This window comes from Pseudophryne corroboree, chromosome 6 (assembly GCF_028390025.1).
Source record: "Pseudophryne corroboree isolate aPseCor3 chromosome 6, aPseCor3.hap2, whole genome shotgun sequence".
NCBI lineage: Eukaryota > Metazoa > Chordata > Amphibia > Anura > Myobatrachidae > Pseudophryne > Pseudophryne corroboree.
In genome coordinates, this window is record NC_086449.1 from 66,267,929 (window position 1) to 66,295,396 (window position 27,468).

A 27,468-nucleotide genomic window follows, 5' to 3' on the forward strand; every position below is an offset into this window, starting at 1 on the left:
CATAGCCTTCTTCACTTCAGCACTAGTCTCTCCCAGCATAGTACACCGGGCAACTGCTTCCCTTGGGTGTGGGAGAAGCTGTTGCAGACGGTGCCTTTCTGCATCCACCCTGCAACACTGGTCTCGCCATGCTGGGGTATCCAGGAGCCCCTGATCCATTGCCTCTTCCTCTGCCACAATGAAGCACTCCTCCAGACACTCCAGCTGTTCCCACACACTCATTCCTGGGCCGAGATGAAGGATCCACGTCCGGTAATCGGTGAACGCTTTTGTTGGATCCCGCTGATCCTGGAGAATAAGCTGGAGGATTTCCCTGTGAGTGCAGAATTGGAAAGGGATGCCTCGTAGCTGGCATTCTGCTATCAGCTCCTCCATGCTCATTTCTTCCAATGTGGTTATGGGCCCCGCTGACAGTGACTTTGCTCCCTTGGTAACAGGCACTTGCAAGGCGGACCCCTCAGTCATCTGCCCGGGTTGCAGCGGCCCAATTTTGGGTATATCCTCTGGCTCTAACCCAGAAGATAATTTATTCTGGACTTGCCCTTCAGCCTCAGAATATTGACTTCTCTGTATCATTTGGTTCACTGTAGCACTCGCTTCCTCTGTGAATTCTACAAACTCTGGCTCCCCCAGCAGATTCCATGAGGCTGCCTCACTTTTACAGTGCAAAAATGCATCCCCCAGGTAACACAACTTGTCCTGTATGCTGGATACTCTCCAGCCGCTGATCATCCTCCTAGCTTCATTCCAGTACTCCCAAATGTACTGCACCTTTATAGCACTCAATAACAGATCCGGCTTACCAGCCTGCCGATACACCGACACACCTCCATCCACGAGCTCCACTGCCCTGGGAGACTTGAGGCGTTCATTTTCTTTCCTTGGAAACATTTTATTTTGCACAGGACTGACACCTGCTCACTTGTTACCACCTCACTGCAGATCCTCTTGCATTACATATGGCCTGATCCTCTGTTCTCTGCTGGGCCTTCACGCTTCCTGCGGTCGTTGTTTGGTGTCTGAATGATCCCACCGCTGCCGCCAAATGTGAGGATACGGGGTTCTTCTAATCACTCAGACACAAAGCCGATGAAACCAAAGTGATGGTTTATTTCTCACAGCACACAGGAATAGATAATTCACAGGAAACAGACGTAAATATAGCCCAGAAACAGTATACAGGTAGCAGTCCAGATAGTAAGTCCCAGCAGAGGATTTAGGTCCACAGTAATTCCACACACAAGTTCCAGATAAACAGGTCCACACAGCAGAACTATCACTGAGCATACACAGCAGTGATAGCAGATTAGTCCATACAGTAGTAAGTACATATGGTGATGCGTTCCACAAGGTTCCCTGGCAGAGAATCACCCCTTAGCCAAAGTCCTGCGACTAACATCAGGAGCTGACCTGCGCAACCTCTTTTAAAACCTTCCAAATGCCCATCATGCTGCGCTCACCTGGGGAGGAGACGCAGGTTCCTGATTGGTGGGACCCCACCTCAGGTATTTCCCTACTCCCTCCCACAGCTGGCCTTCTTCTGCTGACCACATGCTGGGTCAGGCTCCGAGTTGTCTGTGAGAGACCAGGATGGAACAGGGGACAGTAAACAGAAGGAACAATGACAGGGAAATTGATATAAGTCCTGATTGTCCCCTGTGGAGGAGAAGCTTCAAAGAGACATTACCTGGTCCTCAAATGTATTTCCTGTGTGACCATATAAGGATCATAGATGGACTCAATAGGCATAGCAATGATAACCTGTAGTAACCTCATACCAGACTGGCATCCTCCTACAAGAACATAACATGACAGCACTAGGTGCCAGGTCACAGCACACCTGTATTTACCTGGGTAAGATTATAGTTCAGAATATATAGGGTAATGGATGAATACACACATGGGGTAATAGTGACACAAGCCAGAGAGACATGGGAACAGAAGGAATAAAAAGTACATTAAACGCTATACAGATTGAAACACTACAAATACAGTATTAGCCCCCCCTATATCTTTACAAATACATTTAAATCACTTCTGAATCCTCCCACACCTACCCCACCAGCCACTATCAAGGCACAGGATCTTGCTTCCTACTTCAAGGAGAAGATTGATAAGATCCGAGATGAAATGGTATGCTCTTCAGCAGCCAGTGACCTGCTCCGTTCTTTACCTGAACCCTCTGGCACTCTTTCTTCATTTGATACAACAAATGAAGATGAAGAATCATCACTCTTCTCATCCTGCTTCTCTACTACCTCTCCTCTTGATCCTTTACCTTTACAAATAAGTAATGCTCTATCTCTGGTGCTCATCCCTACCTTAACTAACATCTGTAATCTCTCTATCTCTCCACTGGTATTTTTCCTTCACTCTTCAAGCATGCAGTGATTGCTCCCATTTTAAAAAAAAAAACTTCTGACCCTAATGCTCTCTCAAACTACCGTCCTATCTCTCAGCTCCCTTGTCTCTCTAAGCTACTTGAGAGACTTGCCTACACTCGACTCACACACTTTCTTAACTCATACACTTTGTTGGACCCACTTCAATCAGGCTTCCGTTCCCAACATTCCACAGAGACAGCACTGACTAAAGTGGTTAATGATTTGGTCACTACTAAATCTAAAGGCCACTACTCACTACTTATTCTTCTAGATTTATCTGCTGCATTTGACACTGTAGACCACTCTCTTCTCATACAGACACTACAATCCCTAGGTCTTAAAGACACAGCCCTTTCTTGGTTCCTATCCTACCTATCTAATTGCTCCTTCAGTGTTCGCTTCTCTGAATCTACCTCCTCTACACTACCTCTTTCAGTTGGAGTACCGCAAGGCTCAGTCTTCGGTCCTCTGCTTTTCTCTATCTGTACCTCATCTCTTGGTAAACTAATCAGCTCTTTTGGTTTTCAGTATGATCTGTACGCAGATGATACTCAAATCTACCTATCCTCCCCTGACTTGTCCCTATCTGTACTGGACCGTGTCACTGAATGCCTTTCTGCCATTTCATCCTGGATGACATCTCGCCACCTCAAACTGAATATTTCAAAGACAGAGTTAATTATATTTCCACCGGCCAATAGTAGGTACCAACCTGATATCTCTATCATTGTTAAAAACTCGACTATCTACCCTACCCCACAAGCTCGCTGCCTAGGTGTCATCCTTGACTCTGATCTGTCCTTTGTTCCCCACATTCAATCTGTCTCAAGATCATGTTACATGCATCTAAAAAACATATCCAAAATACAACCATACCTTACACAAGACACTGCTAAAAATAAGATTTTACTTACCGATAAATCTATTTCTCGTAGTCCGTAGTGGATGCTGGGGACTCCGTCAGGACCATGGGGATTAGCGGCTCCGCAGGAGACAGGGCACAAAAATAAAGCTTTAGGATCAGGTGGTGTGCACTGGCTCCTCCCCCCATGACCCTCCTCCAAGCCTCAGTTAGGATACTGTGCCCGGACGAGCGTACACAATAAGGAAGGATATTGAATCCCGGGTAAGACTCATACCAGCCACACCAATCACACCGTACAACTTGTGATCTGAACCCAGTTAACAGTATGACAAACGTAGGAGCCTCTGAACAGACGGCTCACAACAATAACAACCCGATTTTTTTGTAACAATAACTATGTACAAGTATTGCAGACAATCCGCACTTGGGATGGGCGCCCAGCATCCACTACGGACTACGAGAAATAGATTTATCGGTAAGTAAAATCTTATTTTCTCTAACGTCCTAAGTGGATGCTGGGGACTCCGTCAGGACCATGGGGATTATACCAAAGCTCCCAAACGGGCGGGAGAGTGCGGATGACCCTGCAGCACCGAATGAGAGACTCCATGTCCTCCTCTGCCAGGGTATCAAATTTGTAGAATTTAGCAAACGTGTTTGCCCCTGACCAAGTAAATGCTCAGCAAAGTGGTAAAGCCGAGACCCCTCAGGCAGTCGCCCAAGATGAGCCCACTTCCTTGTGGAATGGGCTTTTACAGATTTTGGCTGTGGCAAGCCTGCCACAGAATGTGCAAGCTGAATTGTACTACAAATCCAGCGAGCAATCGTCTGCTTAGAAGCAGGAGCACCCATCTTGTTGGGTGCATACAGGCTAAACAGCGAGTCAGATTTTCTGACTCCAGTCGTCCTGGAAACATATATTTTCAGGGCCCTGACAACGTCAAGTAACTTGGAGTCCTCCAAGTCCCTAGTAGCCGCAGGTACCACAATAGGTTGGTTCATGTGAAAAACAGAAAACACCTTAAGGAGAAATTGAGGACGAGTCCTCAATTCTGCCCTGTCAGAATGAAAAATTAAGTAAGGGCTTTTATATGATAAAGCCGCCCATTCTGACACACGCCTGGCTGAAGCCAGGGCTAATAGAATCTTCACCTTCCATGTGAAATATTTTAAGTCCACAGTGGTGAGTGGATCAAACCAATGTGACTTTAGGAAACTCAAAACAACATTGAGATCCCAAGGTGCCACTGGGGGCACAAAAGGAGGCTGTATATGCAGTACCCCTTTTACAAACGTCTGAACTTCAGGCACTGAAGCCAGTTCTTTCTGGAAGAAATTCGACAGGGTCGAAATTTGAACCTTAATGGACCCTAATTTTAGGCCCATAGACAGTCCTGTTTTCAGGAAATGTAGGAAACGACCCAGTTGGAATTCCTCTGTAGGGACCTTCTTGGCCTCACACCACGCAACATATTTTCGCCAATTGCGGTGAAAATGTTTTGCGGTTACATCCTTCCTGGCTTCGACCAGGATAGGGATGACTTCATCTGGAATGCTCTTTCAGGATCCGGCGTTCAACTGCCATGCCGTCAAACGCAGCCGCGGTAAGTCTTGGAACAGACAAGGCCCCTGCTGGAGCAGGTCCTTTCTTAAAGGTAGAGGCCACGGTTCTTCCGTGAGCATCTCTTGAAGTTCCGGGTACCAAGTCCTTCTTGACCCATCCGGAACCACGAGTATCGTTCTTACTCATCTCCTTCTTATGATTCTCAGTACTTTTGGTATGAGATGCATAGGAGGGAACACATACCATGACTGGTACACCCACAGTGTTACCAGAGCGTCCACCGCTATTGCCTGAGGGTCCCTTGACCTGGCGCAATATCTGTCTAGTTTTTTGTTCAGGCGGTACGCCATCATTTCCACCTTTGGTTTTTCCCAACGGTTTACAATCATGTGGAAGACTTCCCGCTGAAGTCCCCACTCTCCCGGGTGGAGGTTATGCCTGCTGAGGAAGTCTGCTTCCCAGTTTTCCACTCCCGGAATTAACACTGCTGAGAGTGTTATCACATGATTTTTCGCCCAGCGAAGAATCCTTGCAGTTTCTGCCATTTCCCTCCTGCTTCTTGTGCCGCCCTGTCTTCGTGGGCGACTGCCGTGATGTTGTCCCACTGGATCAATACCGGCTGACCTTGAAGCAGAGGTCTTGCTAAGCTTAGAGCCTTGTAAATTGCCCTTAGCTCCAGTATATTTATGTGGAGAGAAGTCTCCAGACTTGATCACACTCCCTGGAAATTTTTTCCTTGTGTGACTGCTCCCCAGCCACTCAGGCTGGCATCCGTGGTCACCAGGACCCAGTCCTGAATGCCGAAACTGCGGCCCTTTCATAGATGAGCACTCTGCAGCCACCGCAGAAGAAACACCCTTGTCCTTGGAGACAGGGTTATCCGCTGATGCATCTGAAGATGCGATCCGGACCATTTTCCCAGCAGATCCCACTGAAAGGTTCTTGCGTGAAATCTACCGAATGGGATCGCTTTGTAAGAAACCACCATTTTTCACAGGACCCTTTGTGCAATGATGCACTGATACTTTTCCTGGTTTTAGGAGGTTCCTGACTAGCTCGGATAACTCCCTGGCTTTCTTCTCCGGGAGAAAACATCCTTTTCTGGACGGTGTCCAGAATCATCCCTAGGAACATTAGACGTGTCGTCGGAAAAAGCTGCGATTTTGGAATATTTAGAATCCACTCGTGCTGTCGTAGAACTACTTGAGATAGTGCTACTCCGACCGCCAACTGTTCTCTGGACCTTGCCCTTATCAGGAAAGCGTCCATATTCTTTTAGGAAGAATCATCATTTCGGCCATTACCTTGGTAAAGACCCGGGGTGCCATGGACAATCCAAACGGCAGCGTCTGAACTGATAGTGACAGTTCTGTACCACGAACCTGAGATACCCTTGGTGAGAAGGGCAAAATTTGGACTTGTAGGTAAGCGTCCCTGATATCCAGTGACACCATATCGTCCTGGTTCGCTATCACTGCTCTGAGTGACTCCATCTTGATTTGAACCCTTGTATGTAATTGTTCAAATCTTTTAGATCTCACCGAGCCGTTTGGCTTCAGTACCACAATATAGTGTGGAATAATACCCCTTCCCTTGTTGTAGGAGGGGTACTTTGATTATCACGTGCTGGGAATACAGCCTGTGAATTTTTTTCCAATACTGCCTCCCTGTCGGAGGGAGACGTTGGTAAAGCAGACTTCAGGAACTTGTGAGGGGAAGACGTCTCGAATTTCCAATGTACACCTGGGATACTACGTGTAGGATCCAGGAGTCCACTTGCGAGTGAGCCCACTGCGTGCTGAAACTCTTGAGATGACCCCCCACCGCACCTGAGTCCGCTTGTATGGCCCCAGCGTCATGCTGCGGACTTGGCAGAAGCTGTGGAGGACTTCTGTTCCTGGGAATGGGCTGCCTGCTGCAGTCTTCTTCCCTTTCCTCTAACCCTGGGCAGATATGACTGGCCTTTTGCCCGCCTGCCTTTATGGGTACGAAAGGACTGAGACTGAAAAGACTGTGTCCTTTTCTGCTGAGATGTGACTTGGGGTAACAAAAGTGGATTTTCCAGCTGATGCCATGGCCACCAGGTCCGATGGACCGCCCCTTTATACGGCAATACTTCCATGTGCCGTCTGGAATCTGCATCACCTGACCACTGTCGTGTCTATAAACATCGTCTGGCAGATATGGACATCACATCTACTCTTGATGCCAGAATGCAAATATCCCTCTGCGCATCTCGCATATATAGAAATGCATCCTTAAAATGCTCTATAGTCAATAAAATATTGTTCCTGTCAAGGGTATCAATATTTTCAGTCAGGAAATCCGACCAAGCCCCCCCAGCGCTGCACATCCAGGCTGAGGCGATTGCTGGTCGTAGTATAACACCAGTATGTGTGTATATACTTCTTAGGATATTTTTCAGCTTCCTATCAGCTGGCTCCTTGAGGGCGGCCGTATCTGGAGACGGTAACGCCACTTGTTTTTATAAGCGTGTGAGCGCCTTATCCACCCTAAGGTGTGTTTCCCAACTCGCCCTCACTTCTGGCGGGAAAGGGTATACCTCCAATAATTTTCTATCGGAGGAAACCCACGTATCATCACACACTTTAATTTATCTGATTCAGGAAAAACTACAAGTAGATTATTCCCACCCTACATAATACCCTTATTTGTGGTACTTGTAGTATCAGAGATATGTAACACCTCCTTCATTGCCCTTAACATGTAACGTGTGGCCCTAAAGGAAAATACGTTTGTTTCTTCACCGTCGACACTGAAGTCAGTGTCCGTGTCTGTGTCTGTGTCGACCAACTGAGGTAAATGGGCGTTTTTACAAGCCCCTGACGGTGTCTGAGATGCCTGGACAGGTACTAATTTGTTTGCCGGCCGTCTCAGTCTCATGTCGTCAACCGACCTTGCATCGTGTTGACATTATCACGTCATTCCTAAATAAGCCATCCATTCCGGTGTCGACTCCCTAGAGAGTGACATCACCAATACAGGCAATTTGCTCCGCCTCCTCACCAACATCGTCCTCCTACATGTCGACACACACGTACCGACACACAGCACACACACAGGGAATGCTCTGATAGAGGACAGGACCCCACTAGCCCTTTGGGGAGACAGAGGGAGAGTTTGCCAGCACACACCAAAAACGCTATAATTATACAGGGACAACCCCTTATACAAGTGTTTTCCCTTATAGCATTTTCACATATGTAATCATATCGCCAAATAAGTGCCCCCCCTCTCTGTTTTAACCCTGTTTCTGTAGTGCAGTGCAGGGGAGAGCCTGGGAGCCTTCCTCACAGCAGAGCTGAGCAGGAAAATGGCGCCGTGTGCTGAGGAGAATAGGCCCCGCCCCCTAAAACGGCGGGTTCTTCTCCCGGAGTTTGTGAGATCTGGCAGGGGTTAAATACATACATATAGCCTCAAGGGCTATATGTGATGTATTTTAGCCATAAAAAAGGTATAATACATTGCTGCCCAGAGCGCCCCCCCCAGCGCCCTGCACCCTCAGTGACCGCTGGTATGAAGTGTGCTGACAACAATGGCGCACAGCTGCAGTGCTGTGCGCTACCTTATGAAGACTGAAAGTCTTCTGCCGCCTGTTTCTGGACCTCCGGACCTCTTCAACTTCGGCATCTGCAAGGGGGGTCGGCGGCACGGCTCCGGGACGAACCCCAGGGTGAGACCTGTGTTCCGACTCCCTCTGGAGCTAATGGTGTCCAGTAGCCTAAGAAGCAAATCCATCCTGCACGCAGGTGAGTTTACTTCTCTCCCCTAAGTCCCTCGTAGCAGTGAGCCTGTTGCCAGCAGGACTCACTGAAAATAAAAAACCTAAAAACTTTTTCTAAGCAGCTCTTTAGGAGAGCCACCTAGATTGCACCCTGCTCGGACGGGCACAAAAACCTAACTGAGGCTTGGAGGAGGGTCATAGGGGGAGGAGCCAGTGCACACCACCTGATCCTAAAGCTTTATTTTTGTGCCCTGTCTCCTGCGGAGCCGCTAATCCCCATGGTCCTGACGGAGTCCCCAGCATCCACTTAGGACGTTAGAGAAATTCTAATCCACGATCTCATTATCTCCCGCATTGATTATTGCAATAGTCTCCTAACTGGTCTTCCCAAAACGAGACTGTCACCACTACAATCCATTCTGAATGCAGCGGCGAGGCTTATCTTCCTCGCTAGATGTTCATCGTCTGCAGATCCACTCTGTCAGTCCCTCCATTGGTTACCTGTACTCTACCGCATTCAATATAAAATACTTTTACTCACACACAAGGCCATTAACCAAACTACACCAACGTACATCACTTCTCTTATCTCAAAAATTCTCCCAATCCGACCTCTTCGCTCTTCACAAGACCTGCGTCTCTCATCCACACTCATTACTCGCTCCCACTCACGATTGCAGGACTTTCATCGGACTGCACCCACTTTTTGGAATGCCCTACCACACACAATAAGACTCTCCTCTAGTCTCCAAACCTTCAAGCGTTCCCTGAAAACGCACCTCTTTAGGCAAGCGTATCAAATTCCTGAACCGCCCACATAACTTTCATAAACCTTCCTATCAAATTGCATCCACTCTGTACAGTCCACACATATCCTCACGTCTTCTCATTCTATGCAATAGATAGCACCTTTCCTTGTGTACACATGCCTATTTCCCTATAGATTGTAAGCTTGCGAGCAGGGCCTTCCTACCTCTATGACTGCTTATCACCCTGTTTGTTATTGTTATTTCAAATTGTAAAGCACAACGGAATTTGCTGTGCTATATAAGAAACTATTAATTAATAAATAAATGAGATATATATATATATATATATATATATATATATGTGTGTAGGATCCTGATCAAGCATCTCATAGAATTTATTATCACCTATTTGTTTAAGTGCCTCTTTGATATAATTAGACCAATTCATGATAACTAATACACCACTCTTATCATCCTCTTTAATTATTATAGAAGTATCTTGTGTAATTTCTCTAAGAGCTTGTCTTTCTTGTCTAGTGAGGCTAAATTAAGTTTTGGAACTGCCCTGATGATGTTGAACCAATTCCTTAAAATCTTCTAAGGTGATCTTATAGAATGATTCCATATAGCTACCTTTAGCCGAAATGGGGAAAAAAGTCAGATTTACATCTAAAGTTACTTTTGACTCTCTACTAGCATCAAAGATTTTTTTTCCATTTTTGGAGTTATAGCAATAGTTGAATTGTTTTGTTCCCAGAGTCAGGGCTGGTGCAAGGTCTCTCTGCACCCTAGGCAAAGCTTGTTTCACTTTAAAAGTCCTTGAGTGCCATCAATTCTTCATATACTATATAATACTGCATATGGGGTCTGGTGAGGACATTTAATTGTGGCTGGGTACAGGATGCCATGGTCAAAATACTGACAGTGGCATCCCGACCGCCATAATACCGACATTTTGAATTAAATTAATTAACCTTACCCATTTCCCTAACCCTCCCTCCCCACAGCCTAACCCTAACCCTCCCCAGCATACTAAAATTCAGAATGTCGATTGTCGGGATTCCGGTGTCAGCATTCTGAATGCTGGGATGCCAACATCCCTTTAATTCTATGTGTATACATACATACATACATAATGCATATACACACACATACATACATACATACATACATACATACATACATATATTTGTATGCTCATTATGGTGTTCCATTCGCCCATCTGTAAGTTCATTACTGACCTGCATACAGAGAAATCCTTCGGTTTCCAGCTGGATGAATTCAGTGGTGCCCTCCAGCGGTCAGTGCCACTAGGCAGCCGCCTAACGCTGCCTAATGGTAGAGCCGGCCCTGCCCAGAGTTCCTCTAACATAGAAAGTGTAGTATAATCTGTCCCATCCAGAAGTATGGGTATAGAATCATCATTTTATAGAGATAAACTTTCCCTGGCAAAAAATATTTTACGGCAAAGGGTACATACAAATCTATTCATATCAATATATAATTCAAAAATGTTAGGCTCATTGGTGGAGGGAAATTTTAAACTCTTTTCCAGAAGATACATTTCAGATCTGGTAAGGGTTCGATTGGACAAATTAAAAACAGTTTGTTTGTTAAAACCTTCTGGGATTTTTTCTTTCCCATATCTCCCTTCTCTACTTCCTCTGTGTTTGAATCTCTTATCCTTTTGGGGGTCCCTCTATCATTGGGTGTCCCCACATATTATTGGGGGAATGGAACTCAGAAGGCACATTCATTTGTAAGGCATATTAGCATTATGCATGCACTGTGAGATGCCTGGTGTGAGTGAGCCATCAGTTCCCGGCAGATCCGTAAATGTATCATATTGCAATCATATTTGAATGGCTAGTCACCGACTGGAGGGTAATATATCCCCTCTTGTACTGACAGCATGCATCGGAGCATCCATGGGCAGACTGAACAGTGCCTCTTGTCAGCATACATCTCTCTCACCTGTCATTTAACAGCAAATAACATGAAGGGGACAGGAAGGGTCAAGCATAGTGCTAGTATATTATCAGTGGGTACAATACCCTTGCCACCCATGAATGAGGTCTCTTAAATGAATTGGTTATTAAAGTGAATTGGTTTAACCACTTAACTGACAATTTATTTAGCCGAAAACCGCTCCAAAATTGTTAGGTTTTTTTATGAGTGAATTAAGTGAAGAACATGACTTTAACCCTATCACAAATTATTTTACTTAAAAAAAAGGAAGAAAATATCTTTTTTTGTATTTCCCCTCCCAAATATCGAAACATCGACCGGGAACATAGCGACCATCGGAACATCGCGACTATAGCGGCTTTCATTTTGAAAGCTGGTATAGCCTGCAGGTATGCAGGGGAGGGGGGGTCTGGGGTGGCTTGGGAGAGTTCATTTAGTCTCCCCAGCGGCTGCAATTGTCTGCAGCCACTGGAGGGGACAGATCCTGCCGTGCTGACCGATCAGCAGTTATCGGCAGCACGGTAGACACAGGGGGAGAGTGCAGGGAGGCAGAGGGACCTTCACGTCCCTCTGACAGCAGCAGCGGAGGGAAGTTTATCTACCCTGCCGCTGCTAACACTCTCTATCTGACTGGTCGCATCCTGTGCGACCAGGTCAGATAGAGCACTTGCAGGCATGGTCGCATCTAATGCGACCATGCCAGGCAAGTGGTTAAATGGATCAAAAAGAACATTTCAGTTTATTTAATCAAAGTGACTGTGGTGCGCAAATCCAGAGTATTTAACTGATTTTAGGGTTTCATTCAAAACTGATCATAACAGCAAATTTGTTAGCAGATGGGCAAAAGCATGTGCACTGCATGTGCAGACCGAGTTAGATTTGGGTTGGTTATATTGTTTCTGTGCAGGGTATGAAAGCTCCTTCATAGTATCTTACATATTACACTGTGCATCATGTTAGTATATATAATGGGGTATCTAGGTGGCAGCTCCTTCATAGTATCTTACATATTACTCTGTGCATTAGGTTAGTATATATAATGGGGTATCTAGGTGGCAGCTCCTTCATAGTATCTTACATATTACACTGTGCATCAGGTTAGTATATATTAAGGGGTATCTAGGTGGCAGCTCCTTCATAGTATCTTACATATTACTCTGTGCATCAGGTTAGTATATATAATGGGGTATCTAGGTGGCAGCTCCTTCATAGTATCTTACATATTACACTGTGCATCAGGTTGGTATATATTAAGGGGTATCTAGGTGGCAGCTCCTTTATAGTATCTTTCATATTACTCTGTGCATCATGTTAGTATATATAAAGGGGTATCTAGGTGACAGCTTAATCATAGTATCTTATGGGACGCATTTAGTATCCCAGCAGTCAGGATGCCGGTGGTCATGTAACTGACATTGGAATCCCAACTCCAATCAAATTCCAGGCACCGGAGCGACCGTCAACATCCCTAAGGTAAGTATCGAGGTCACTGTTAGGGTCTGGGGGTAGGTTAGGGTTATGCACTGGGGGGTTGCCGTAGCTGCCACACCCAAGTCTTAGCCCTAGTCACCACCCCTCAGCTATCTTAGCCATAGCCACCCCTCCCTCACAATCTTAATCCTAGCCACTACCCCAGGCGGGTTAGGGTAGGGGACAGGGGGTTGGGTAAAATTATTACCCCATTCCCTGTTGGCATTATCAATGTCAGGATACCTGTGTTGGTCATGTGAATGGCAGCACCCTGACTGTTGGGATCCCATGCCGGACCCTTTTTTACATATTGCTCTGTGCAACAGGTTAGTATTTTTATCCTTTTGTATATGGGGCATAAATCAGATCTGATCGTAGCAGCAAATTTGCAAGCTAATGTGCAAAACCATGGGCCTTATTCAGACCCGATCGCTGCTGTGCGTTTTTGCACAGCGGGCGACCGGGTTTGAACTGCACATGCGCCGACGCACGGCAGACAGCCGACGGCTGTCTTAGCCCTGCGATCGCCTCTGCCTGATTGACAGGCAGAGTCTGTCGCTGGGCGAGATGGGGTGGGCTGGCGGCGGTTTGCAGCAGTTTAGGGGGCGTGGTCTTGGCAATGCAGGCGTGCCCAGACCGTGCGGGGGGGCAGGACGCGGCAACAGCGTGACATCACATGCAGCCACTGTGACCCTCACAGCGATGGATATCTCCCTGCCAGTGCGCAGGAGCTGCGCTGGTAGGGAGCTACTCGTGAAGTACAAAAGCTTCACCGCTGTGCGATGCTTTTGGACTTCTGCGGCAGGATAGGGCCTGACATGAGGGGCGGACTAGCCCTGTGCTGGGCATCCCCCTGCATGTCAGAGTAAATGATCATAGCTGTGCTAAATTAAGCACAGCTACGATCAACTCTGAATCCCCCCCATGTGCACTGCAGGTAGGGCAGATATAACATGTGCAGAGAGAGTTAGATTTGGGTGGGTTATTTTGTTTATGTGCAGGGTAAATACTGGCTGCTTTATTTTTACACTGCAATTTAGATATCAGTTTGAACACACCCCAACCACATTTAACTCTCTCTGCATATGTTACATCTGCCCCCCCCCCCCCCCCCTGCAGTGCACATGGCGGGTAATTCAGATCTAATCGCTGCTGTGCATTTTCGCACAGCGTGCAATCAGATCTAAACTGTGCATAAGTCTGAGCCGCAATTTGCCAGTGCATCGCACAACAGCGACAGGCATCAGCGCCTAACAATGGGATGGTGTGAAAAATCCAAATGCACGGGCGTTCACAAAATGATTGATAGGAAGAGGCTGTTTGTAGGTGGCAACTGACTATTTTCCAGGAGGGTCCGGAAAAAACGCAGGCGGGATCAGGCATTTTCAGGCAGGGTGTCTGATGTCAGCTCTGGCCCCGATCAGCAGGAAACAATCGCACATGAAGGGTAAGTCCTGGGCTGCGCAGAGACTGCACAAATTGATTTTTGTGCAGCTCTGCAAAAGAAGCGATCGCACACTTGCACAGTGCTTTTCTCATCCCCCTGTAGGCGGCGACTATTTGGTCAAAGGCCAGCAAAAAACGCAGCCCAGCGATCAGATCTGAATTAGGCCCATAAGTTCTGATACACAAAAAATGGAAAAAGGGTAGCCATAAATAGTTGCACTAAATTAAAATAATAGGACTGGTTATTCCTTTTCTCGTTTTCTGTAGTGGATACTGGGAAGACGTTATTACCGTGGGGTATAGATTGGGTCCATTGGAGCCTGGCACTTTAGGAAATCATTAGTGTGTGCTGGCTCCTCTCCTCCATGCCCCTCCTAGCATACTCAGTCTAGGAAACTGTGCCCGAGGAGACGGACATACCTTGAGAGAAGGAATAACACTGAAGCGGTGAGGTAACAAACCAACACACCACAATAATAAGATAGCAGTGCTAACCAGAACAGAGGAAAGCAATGCTAACTACAACAAGGATAGCAACGCTAACCAAACATGGGACAGGGACAGCAACAGCAGACCCAACCAAAAACACTTACAACCAGGGAAGCAGGAACACAAAGCACTGAGGCAGGCACCAAATATCCACTACGGACTATGAAAAAAGGAATTACCAGTAGGTATTAAATTCCTATTTTCTCTAATGTTCTAGTGGATACTGGGATGACATTAGTACCATGAGGAAGTCCCAAAGCTCCCAGAATGGGTGGGAGAGTGCTGAGACCCCTGCAAAAACGCCTAACCAAACTGAAGGTCATCACTGGTCAAGGTGTCGAACCTGAAGAACTTTACGAAAGTGTTCAAACCAGACCAAGCACCTGCACGGCACAACTGTAAGGCCGAGACGGCCCGGGCAGCCACCCAGGAGGAACCCACCGACCTTGTGGAGTGGGCCTGGATAGAACTCGGCAGCGACAATGCTGCCAAAAAATAGGCTTGTTGGGTTGTCAACAACAGTGTGGAGAAAAAAAGAGACTCTTTTGTGGGCGCACTCTTTACTTTTAAATGATCTAATATATGAAATATTACAGATAAATATAGATATAAAATATAACTTTTATTAATATCATAGGATAAAAATAGTCAGTGGTCAATAAGGTAACAATCACATAATGTAAGTGAGTAACTAGCAAATAAATGCTGATACTTAATAACACAAGAAAAATGAATTAATAAATTGAATAATAGTTCAATTGATATCAAAATGCTGATAATAGCATAATATGTTACCAACAAAATGGTCAGTGGTCAATTAGGTAACAATCACTTAATGTAAGAAAGTAACTGGCAAACAAATGCTGCTACTTAATAACACAGGAAAAATTAATTGATAATAGTTCAATCGGTATCAATTAAATGCTGATAATAGCATAATAAGTTACCAACTGCCAAAATACAATAGGAGTGCTTTAAGGAGTTAACATTAATTGTTCTGAGGACACGTAAGCTGCCAGTATATATTGCCCCCGTACTCTTCCAAAATGAAGCAGTTGTAAGGCTGGGATGTTGGAGACTGAAGATTGCAATTTTGCCAATTTTGATAAGAGAAAAAACAGTGAGAGATGAGATAACAAGGTGAATCTGCTGTCAGTGTTAGACTCTGAGCATGAAGGACCAATATGAGCTCTACTACACTGGGTCTTCCTCAAGGGTCGCCCACTGGAGTACTGACCAAGCCCAACACTGATTAGCTTCCAAGATCAGACGACTTTGGGCGTTTCCAGTGTGGTATGGTAGTAAAGAGAACGAACGACAGCAGAAACTCTGGAATCACTGATGAGAGTTCACGAAAAGAGTCGTATAAGAGAGAAAGATGGATCTGCTGCCAATGTTAGACAGGGGTGAACCCTGAATCAATGGTGAGAGTCCACGAAAATTAGATAGATAAGAAAGAAATCCTAATAGATAGAAGGTGGACAGCAAATAATCACGCCAGAGGATGCCCTTACTGACAATTAGAAATTGATACACTATACTGAATAATTATTACCAGTTAATGGTGTATATAATGGATATTAACAGGCACCTCTGCTGACTGTGGATAAATCAGAAGGATTGTGATAAGTTTCTTAACAGCCGTGATAAAGATAGCAAATTATCAGGACTGAAATGTAACAAATATGTTTCTAGTACCAGATACAGTCAAATCTCAGTAATTGAGCTAAAAAAATAAATAAAGGGGGAGGGGAGGTGACAATGTAACTGATGCTCAGACTGTAAATACATATAGACAGTATGCAAAAATACGATGCAAGTTTAGACACAATCACGTTATGGATAAACATTGTAATGGGAAAATTGGATAAACGTATAGGCTGATGCTACCCACAACTTAATCTAGGAAAATGAGGATTGCTTATGTAGGAGTTTCCCGGGAGAAAGAAAATGCACAGTGGGGGATGGAAATTGCAAAGCTGGGGGTAATTAGGTCAATGTGCTGATATTACCCGCAGTGAAGAGTCTCGATTCTGTTGTGGGGAATCTTCGTCACTGATGAAGATGCCCGTGGTGACCGAGGGGAAAAGCTCCAAATGCAGGTAGCTTCCAAAGTCCCGTGTCTGTATTGACAATGTCGGGATGAAGTCCTGCCGCAGTGGATCCCTGTTAATATAAAATGGCAGGCGCGGCTAAGCTGGAGGGATGTGCGGCGCAGACGGGAGTCTGTGTCCTCGTACGGCAGTCAGTCTCTGGAGTGGTGATCGGTGAAGTACATGCAGCCGCACGGATCAGGTGACAGCGGGTGCTGCGGACAGCGGAGCGGTGGACGCTCCAGCATAAGAAACAGTCTCGGTAGATGGGGATGCTTCAGCACGGCTGGAGGGGCGCAGGGCAGCGGCAGGTGTCAATGGATGGGCGGCACTTCAAAAGGCAGTCTTCGGTGGAAAAACGGAAGACGCGTTTCACCCGTTAAACGGGCTTGATCACTTCCTATTGTGGGCTACCTGCATTTGGAGCTTTTCCCGTCGGTCACCACGGGCATCCTCATCAGTGACGAAGATTCCCCACAACAGAATCGAGACTCTTCACTGCGGGTAATATCAGCACATTGACCTAATTACCCCCAGCTTTGCAATTTCCATCCCCCACTGTACATTTTTTTTCCGCCGGGAAACTCCTACATAAGCAATCCTCATTTTCCTAGATTAAGTTGTGGGTAGCATCAGCCTATACGTTTATCCAATTTTCCCATTACAATGTTTATCCATAACTTGATTGTGTCTAAAACTTGCATCGTATTTTTGCATACTGTCTATATGTATTTACAGTCTGGGCATCAGTTACATTGTCACCTCCCCTCCCCCCCCCCCCCCTTTTTTTTTTTTTAGCTCAGTTACTGAGATTTGACTGTATCTGGTACTAGAAACATATTTGTTACATTTCAGTCCTGATAATTTGCTATCTTTATCACGGCTGTTAAGAAACTTATCACAATCCTTCTGATTTATCCACAGTCAGCAGAGGTGCCTGTTAATATCCATTATATACCATTAACTGGTAATAATTATTCAGTATAGTGTATCAATTTCTAATTGTCAGTAAGGGCATCCTCTGGCGTGATTATTTGCTGTCCACCTTCTATCTATTAGGATTTCTTTCTTATCTATCTAATTTTCGTGGACTCTCACCATTGATTCAGGGTTCACCCCTGTCTAACATTGGCAGCAGATCCATCTTTCTCTCTTATACGACTCATTTCGTGAACTCTCATCAGTGATTCCAGAGTTTCTGCTGTCGTTCGTTCTCTCTACTACCATACCACACTGGAAACGCCCAAAGCTGTCTGATCTTGGAAGCTAATCAGTGTTGGGCTTGGTCAGTACTCCAGTGGGCGACCCTTGAGGAAGACCCAGTGTAGTAGAGCTCATATTGGTCCTTCATGCTCAGAGTCTAACATTGACAGCAGATTCACCTTGTTATCTCATCTCTCACTGTTTTTTTCTCTTGGCAAAATTGCAATCTTCAGTCTCCAACATCCCAGCCTTACAACTGCTTCATTTTGGAAGAGTACGGGGGCAATATATACTGGCAGCTTACGTGTCCTCAGAACAATTAATGTTAACTCCTTAAAGCACTCCTATTGTATTTTGGCAGTTGGTAACTTATTATGCTATTATCAACATTTAATTGATACCAATTGAACTATTATCAATTATTTATTCCTGTGTTATTAAGTAGCAGCATTTGTTTGCCAGTTACTTTCTTACATTATGTGATTGTTACCTAATTGACCACTGACCATTTTGTTGGTAACATATTATGATATTATCAGCATTTTTATATCAATTGAACTATTATTCAATTTATTAATTAATTTTTCTTGTGTTATTAAGTATCAGCATTTATTTGCTAGTTACTCTCTTACATTATGTGATTGTTACCTTATTGACCACTGACTATTTTTATCCTATGATATTAATAAAAGTTATATTTTATATCTATATTTATCTGTAATATTTCATATATTAGATCATTTAAAAGTAAAGAGTGCGCCCACAAAAGAGTCTCTTTTTTTCTCCACACTGTTGTTGTTAGCAGCCCCATTGACTCAGGGTGCACAACCAAATCATGATTAGAAAACCATGTTTTCTTTGTATCCTTCATTTTGGTAATATAAATTGATACTCTATACCCATTATACACCGGTGCGGTACCCCTCCAAATATATGACGTTTTGTTGGGTGGTCAACCTGAGACAATGAGCAATGGACTGCTTAGAAGCAGGATGACCAAGTTTGGTAGTGTCATAAAAGAAAAGAGCTGTCCTCTTGACATAAACCTTCAAAGCCCTCACAACGTCCAAGTACTTTAGAGCAATCGACGTGTCAGCTAGCACTGGAACCTCTATTGGCTGATTTACGTGAAAGGCCGACACCACTTTCAGCAAAAACTGCAGGTGAGTCCTAAGCTCCGCTCTATACTCGTGACATATATCAAATACAGGCTCTTACAGGATAAGGCCACCAATTCTGATATACGTCTTTCAGAGGCTAGAGCCAGCAACATGACAGTCTTCCAAGTTAGATATTTAAACTCCACCCTTGCAAGGGTTTGAACCAGTCCGGCTGGAGAAAGGTCAAAGCCATACTGATATCCCAAGAAGCCGTGGGAGGGACAAAAGGTTGCTGAATGTGAAGAACACCCTTCAGGAGTGTCTGTACTTTTGGCAGTACCGCAAGTTGTTTCTGGAAGAAGATGGAGAGAGACGAAATCTGGACCTTGATGGAGCCTAACCTTAGGTCCATATACATGCCTGGTTGCAGGAAGAGCAGAAAACGGCCAAGTCAAAACTCCACAGGAGAATATTTTCTACCCTCACACCAAGAAACATATTTCTTCCAGATGCTGTGCTGAGTTTTGACGTGGCCACCCTACGGGCCTGGACCATAGTGGAAATAACCTTGGATGGGAGACCTTTTCTGGCTAGAATCTCCCTCTCAACTTCCAAGCCGTCAAACCTAGCCACAGTAAGTCTGGATAGACAAATGGTCCTTGTTGAAGTAGGTCCTTGAGAAGCGGCAGAGGCCAGGGTTCCTCCTGAGATATGGTCAAGAGGTCTGCATACCAGGCCCTTCGAGGCCAATCTGGGGCAATGAGAACTGCCTGAACGGTTTCCCTTTTGAGTCTTTTTAGAACTCAGGGAATGAGAGAGATTGGAGGAAACAGGTACACAAACTGGTAAGTCCACGGCACCATCAAAGAGTCCGCAGCTGCAGCCTGCGGATCCCTCATTCTGGAACAGTAACAATGGAGATTCTTGTTGAGACGAGAAGCCATAGGGTCTATCTGCGGGCAGCCCCACCAGTGAACCAGTTGTTGAAACACTTGAGGGTAAAAGCCCCATTCCCCTAGATGGAGGTTGTGCCTGCTAAGGAAGTCCGCTTCCCAATTGTTCATGCCTGGAATGAATATGGCTGAGATGGCCCAGAGGAGTATCCTTGACACCTGTCACATTGCGGCCCTGATTTTCGTTCCTCCCTGACGATTTATGTATGCCACCACCGTGGCATTGTCCATCTGCAACTGGATGGCTTGATTACAAAGAAGATAGGAGGCTTGCAGAAGAGCATTGTAATTTGCCCTGAGTTCCAGAACATTTATCGGGAGTGCAGATTCCTGCCTTGACCACTTCACATGGAACTGGGCTACCTGGGTCACAGCACCCCAACCTCGGAGGCTGGCATCCATTGTCAGTAGAATCCATGATTGGGTACTGAAACACCGACCCTCCACATGGTGAGAGACTTGTAGCCACCACAACATCTCTGAGAGATCCGAGCTCTTGGTGACAGAGCTATACTCTGGTGATGTGCAGATGAGACCTTGACCACTTGTCCAGCAGGTCCAGCTGGAATGGACGGGCATGAAATCTGCTGTACTGGATTGCCTTGTAGGAGGCCACCATCTTGCCCAGTAGGCAGATGCTGTTAGGCGCCGGGGTCCGCATGTCTGCGCGGCCCGGCGCCTAGCAACTAGAGATGCCGTGCGCGTACAGCCGCCGGCTCCCTAGCAACGCTAGACGCCAGGCGCGCTGAGCCGCACGGACCCTAGCAACGGGGACGCCACTGGCGGAACGCGTTCCCCGTTGCTGGGTCCTTTGAATTATTAAGTGCACCTGTTCCCTGGCCGTGCAGCAAGGCAGCTGCACGGCATTTATTCTAATAAGCTCTGTCAGCAGCTGATTGGAGGACTCCTGATTAAATACACTCTCAGGGCTTCTCACAGACGCCGGTAATAGCTTCTTGCATGCTGTCTTGTTTGCTGAGAGTCTGTTTCCAGTCCTGCTGTATCTGGTCATTCTGGTTCTCTGAAGTCCTGTACTCGGGAGTTATCATCTCGTCCCTGGAGTCCTGACTGATCACCGTTTGTCATCCAGTGGTGTTCGTGAGTCGCGGCTTTGCCGTGTGTAGCGGCTCGGCCGCTTTACCCCTTATATTTTTGTGTTTGGAACATTTGCGGAGGGTTCCACTTCCACAGGTCCACTCTGGTATTCGGCGGTGCCGGGTAGGAGTATTGGACAAGTGGATATTTTGGTTGTCCTTTTCCCTGGCGGTTTCTCCGCACATACTTTAGGGTTTTAGTTTGCTTGTAGCCCCTGGCCAGGTTGTTTAGTTAGAGGGCCTCTTGTTATCATCCTGTCTCGGACTTCCCTTTGTCTCTCACTAAGACCGGGGGGCATCGGAGTTGGGCAGACATAATCCGCCCTTCAAACGCGGCTGCCAAGGGCTCAAGAAACCATAGTCTCGCAAGGGATTTCTGACAGCACGGATGAGACAACAGAGTTAGGGCGCCAGGGGCTATTGTTCTTTCCTATTCCCTTCCCCAGCATTCCGTTCCAGTGCTCCGGTCCTTGCCATACGATCTCCTCTGACCAGGAGTGCTGGAATCATAACATTATTACCGGCCATACCAAAACTTAAAATTAAAACGGGGTTTAATTTTTTCTCATTCAGTTTTGTGAGAGTTTATCGGCCTCATGAATCCAACAGGTTTAGGGCCAAATCCTGGTCAGCTCTTAGTCAGCCAGATTCAAGAACTTACTCAGATGGTTCAGGATCTTTCTCTTCGGGTGAAGTCGCAGGAAGATCTTTTGCGAGCTTCCCCGAAGGTAGTTCCTGAACCAAAGATGCATTTGCCTGACCGTTTTTCTGGTGATAGAAAGGAGTTTTTTAATTTTAAAGAATCCTGTAAACTTTATTTTCGTTTAAGACCGACTTCCTCGGGTACTGAATCTCAGCGGGTCGGGATTATTATTTCTTTGCTCCAGGGGGATCCTCAGACCTGGGCATTTGGTTTAAAAGCAGAGGATCCGGCATTGTTGTCAGTTGACGCTTTTTTTGAATCTTTAGGGCTCTTGTATGATGACCCTGATAGAGAGGCGTCCGATGAAAGTCAGTTGCGCGCTCTCAGACAGGGTAGGAATCCTGCGGAGGTTTATTGTACGGAGTTTCGCCGTTGGTCGAACGACTGTGGCTGGAATGACCCAGCCCTGCGCAGTCAGTTTCGCCTCGGCTTATCAGAGTCTATAAAAGACAGTCTCCTTCAGTACCCCGCTCCTGAGACTCTCGATAAGCTCATGGAGCTTTCCATTAAGATTGATCGTCGTCTCAGAGAGCGGAGGGCTGAAAAAGGAGCACCTGTAAGGTCAAGTCCGTGTGTATATTCCATTCCTGAAGACGTGGAGGAGCCCATGCAGATAGGTCTCTCCCGGCTGTCTCCTGAAGAAAGAGCCAGAAATTCTGGTCTTTGTCTGTACTGTGGGGGTAAGGGACATTTTGCTCGTAATTGTCCGAACAAGTCGGGAAACGCTTTGACCAGGTGAATTGTGAGGTGGTTCACCTAGGTCTGCAGCTTATCTCCTCGAATAACTCCCTTTTAGTCCCAGTTAAAGTTTCCTTTGGCAGCCTCAGTTCTTCGGTGTCGGCTTTTGTCGACAGTGGAGCTGCAGGAAACTTTATGGACTTAACTTGGGCTAAAGCCTTAGGCATTCCTCAGTTACATTTGGGTAGGTGTGTCACCATGCATGGCTTAGATGGGAGTCCGCTTTCGAATGGGGTTATCTCTCTCTGTACACCCCCGGTACTACTTACTGTAGGAGCTCTACATTCCGAAAAGATCGAGTTATTTCTTACACATTGCCCAGCAGTTCCAGTTGTTCAGGGTCACCCTTGGCTGGCCTTTCATAATCCCACCATTGATTGGCGGTCGGGGGAGATTTCACAAAGGGGTACCTTTTGTGATAAGGAATGTATTACGTTTCCAGTCAGAGTAGCAGCTACCATTCCTGAACTCATTCCTGTGGAATACTAGGAGTTTGCTGATGTTTTCTCCAAAGGCAATGCGGACATTCTGCCTCCCCATCGGCCTTATGATTGTGCTATTGAGCTAATTCCTGGTGCCGCATTGCCAAAGGGAAGATTAAATGCTTTATCCGGACCAGAAACTGCGGCCATGAATGATTATGTTAAGGAAAGCCTAGGGAAAGGATTTATTAGACCATCAAAATTTCCTTTAAGTGCAGGCTTCTTCTTTGTGGAGAAAAAGGATGGCTCGCTTAGACCTTGCATTGACTTTAGAGCCCTGAATAAGATCTCAGTTAAAAATACTTATCCTTTGCCGCTGATTTCTGTACTCTTTGATCAGTTACGTTCGGCTGTGATTTTTTCTAAAATTGACCTTAGAGGAGCGTACAACCTCATCCGAATCAAATCTGGAGATGAGTGGAAGACGGCCTTCAGTACTCAGTCGGGTCACTACGAGTACCTGGTGATGCCGTTCGGCTTGTCTAATGCTCCAGCAGTTTTTCAAGACCTCATTAACGATGTGCTCCGTGACTTACTAGGGAAATTCGTGGTCGTTTACTTAGACGACATCCTGATTTATTCTGAATCAATGGAACAACATGTTACCCAGGTGCGTCTGGTTCTTCAAAAGTTACATGAGAATCATTTATATGCCAAGCTGGAGAAGTGTGAGTTTCATGTCACGGAGGTATCTTTTTTAGGGTACATTATTTCCCCTCTGGGATTTTCCAATGAACCAAAGAAGCTCCAGGCCATCCTTAGTTGGGCGCAACCCACCAATTTAAAAGCAATTCAGCGCTTTTTAGGGTTTGCGAATTATTATAGGAGGTTCATTCATTCTTTTTCTGACCTGGTTGCTCCCATTGTAGCTCTGACAAAGAAAGGAGCGGATCCTACCAATTGGTCGCGTGAAGCTGAGTTGTCCTTTCGGGCCCTGAAACAAGCCTTTGTCTCGGCTCCAGTCCTCAGACATCCCAATCCGGAATTGCCCTTTGTTGTGGAGTTTGATGCCTCGGAGGTTGGAGTGGGGGCAATCCTTTCTCAAAAGGATCCGGAGCCTCTGGAGTTACATCCTTGTGCCTTTATGTCCAGGAACTTCTCCTCCGCTGAATCCAACTATGATGTTGGTAATCGGGAGTTACTGGCGATAAAGTGGGCTTTCGAGGAGTGGAGGCATTGACTGGAGAGAGCAAAACATACTATTTCAGTATTGACTGACCATAAAAACCTGCAATACATCGAATCGGCTAAGCGGCTTAATGCCCGGCAGGCATGTTGGGCTTTATTTTTTACTCGTTTCAAATTTATAATCACTTTCAGGCCTGGTTCCAAGAATACCAAGGCTGATGCCCTGTCACGCAGCTTTCTTCCGGTTCACAATAACAGTCCTGTTACGCCCATACTTCCATCTTCGGTCATCTGGGCAGGCCTCACACAAGATTTATTTACCCAGTTAAAACAGTTTCAACACCAAGCTCCTGGAAATACTCCTGCTGGTCGTCTTTACGTCCCTGAGTTTTTGAGAGCTACTGTTTTAACTGAATTCCATGATAACAAAGTTTCCGGGCATTCGGGAATCTCTAAGACTTTGGAGTTAGTCTCCCGCTCAGTATGGTGGCCTGGTCTTTCTAAAGACGTTAAGGAGTTTGTTTATTCATGTCAGGTTTGTGCACAGCATAAGGTTCCCCGTTCCTTGCCTATCGGGCAACTTATGCCCTTAAATGTCCTTCTCAGGCCATGGTCTCATATTTCCATGGATTTTGTGGTTGACCTTCCCCTTTCAGCCGGATTCCGAGTCATATGGGTGGTAGTGGACCGTTTCAGCAAGATGGCTCATTTCATTGCCCTTCCCCGACTGCCATCTGCCCAAGGGTTGGCAGTTTTGTTTCTCCGCCATGTTTTCAGACTTCATGGGTTGCCTACTGATATTGTTTCTGATCGGGGTCCACAATTCATCGCACAATTCTGGAAATGTTTTTGTGCTTCATTAAAGATGAAATTGTCGTTAACATCCGGTTACCACCCACAATCCAACGGGCAAACCGAGCGAGTTAACCAATCATTGAAACAGTATTTGCGTTTGTATTCAGCCAAACTCCAGAATGATTGGTCCGAGTTTCTTCCGTTGGCGGAGTTTGCTTACAATAATTCTTGTCATTCCTCCACTAAAGTGTCTCCATTCTTTTCAGTTTTTGGTTTTCACCCCAGAGCCAATTCTTTTTTTCATCATTCCTCAGTCTCCTCGCTAACCTTAACCTCCCATCTCAGAGCCATTTGGAAAAAAGTGCACCTTGCTCTCAGAAAAGCGGCCTTTCGAGAGAAAAAAATTTCTGACAGGCTCCGACGTCCTTGCACTTTTAAGGTGGGAGATAGGGTATGGTTGTCGACTCGTAACATCAGGCTTCGACAATCCTCGGCTAGATTGGGACCCAAATTTATTGGGCCATTTCTTATTATTAAAAGAGTCAACCCAGTTGCCTTCCGGTTACGTTTACCAAGATCTCTCAGGATTGGAAATACGTTTCATTGCTCCCTGTTGAAATAATACGTTTCCTCCAGTAGATTTCCTCGGAGGATCTCTCATGGTAGATCTCCGGTGGATGTACAGGGACAACAGGAGTTCTTGGTGGAGAAGGTTCTCGATTCCAAATTGTCCCGGGGCCGGCTTTATTTTCTGGTTCACTGGAGAAGCTATGGTCCGGAGGAAAGGTCTTGGGTCCTGGATAAGGATCTTCATGCCCCGAGGCTCAAGAGGGCATTTTTTGGGGAATTTCCTCGGAAACCTGGCTTTAGGGGTTCCTTGACCCCTCCTCAAGGGTGGGGAAACTGTTAGGCGCCGGGGTTCGCTTGTCTGTGCGGCCCGGCGCCTAGCAACTAGGGATGCCGTGCGCGTACAGCCGCCGGCTCCCTAGCAACGCTAGACGCCGGGCGCGCTGAGCCGCATGGACCCTAGCAACGAGGGAAGCCACTGGCGGACCGCGTTCCCCGTTGCTGGGTCCTTTGAATTAATAAGTGCACCTATTCCCTGGCCGTGCAGTAAGGCAGCTGCACGGCATTTATTCTAATCAGCTCTGTCAGCAGCTGATTGGAGGACTCCTGATTAAATACACTCTCAGGGCTTCTCACAGACGCCGGTAATAGCTTCTTGCATGCTGTCTTGTTTGCTGAGAGTCTGTTTCCAGTCCTGCTGTATCCGGTCATTCTGGTTCTCTGAAGTCCTGTACTCGGGAGTTATCATCTCGTCCCTGGAGTCCTGACTGATCACCGTTTGTCATCCAGTGGTGTTCGTGAGTCGCGGCTTTGCCGTGTGTAGCGGCTCGGCAGCTTTACCCCTTATATTTTTGTGTTTGGAGCATTTGCGGAGGGTTCCGCTTCCACAGGTCCACTCTGGTATTCGGCGGTGCCAGGTAGGAGTATTGGACAAGTGGATATTTTGGTTGTCCTTTTCCCTGGCGGTTTCTCCGCACATACTTTAGGGTTTTAGTTTGCTTGTAGCCCCTGGCCAGGTTGTTTAGTTAGAGGGCCTCTTGTTATCATCCTGTCTCGGACTTCCCTTTGTCTCTCACTAAGACCGGGGGGCATCGGAGTTGGGCAGACATAATCCGCCCTTCAAACGCGGCTGCCAAGGGCTCAAGAAACCATAGTCTCACAAGGGATTTCTGACAGCACGGATGAGACAACAGAGTTAGGGCGCCAGGGGCTATTGTTCTTTCCTATTCCCTTCCCCAGCATTCCGTTCCAGTGCTCCGGTCCTTGCTATAAGATCTCCTCTGACCAGGAGTGCTGGAATCATAACAGATGCAAAGATAAATCGAGATCCTGCAGGGTGTGAGCACCGAGCGGACCATAGCCTGGATAGTCAAGACTATGTCCATTGCAAGGAATACCTTCTGAGACACTGTGTACAGTATCATTCCCAGGCACTGAATTCTTTGTGACGGTTCCAGGTAAGACTTCTGGAAATTTATGATGCAGCCATGGTCTGTAAGCAGACGAGTAGTCAAGTCGATGCTGTGTAGCAGACGTTCCCTGGACACCGCCTTTATCGGGAGATTGTCCAAGTAGGGGACTGTGTTGACTTCCATTCTGCACAATTGCAGCATCATCTCTGCCATGACTTTTGTGAATACACTTGGAGATGTGGGGAGACCAAAGGGTAAGGCCTGTAACTGGAAGTGGTTGTCCAATATAGCGAACCAGAGGCAAGCCTGATGAGGATGCCATATGGGAATATGTAGGTAAGCATCCTTGACATCAAGAGATACTAGGAACTCCCCCTCCTCCAAACCAGAGACCACCAACCTTAGGCACTCCATCTTGAATTTGAACATGCGTAAATAATGGGTTCAGAGATTTTTAGGTTCAAGATGGGCCATACCAAACCATCCGGTTTCGGTACAACAAATAGACTGGAGTAAAAAT

At 46.3% G+C, this 27,468-nt stretch overlaps 2 pseudogenes; one reads left to right on the forward strand and one right to left on the reverse strand.

The window, feature by feature from the left end:
* Positions 1-15,868: 15,868 nt before the first annotated feature.
* Positions 15,869-15,987, reverse strand: LOC134936962 (5S ribosomal RNA; annotated as a pseudogene).
* Positions 15,988-17,988: 2,001 nt separating this feature from the next.
* On the forward strand, positions 17,989-18,107 carry LOC134937008 (5S ribosomal RNA; annotated as a pseudogene).
* The last annotated feature ends 9,361 nt before the right edge of the window (positions 18,108-27,468 follow it).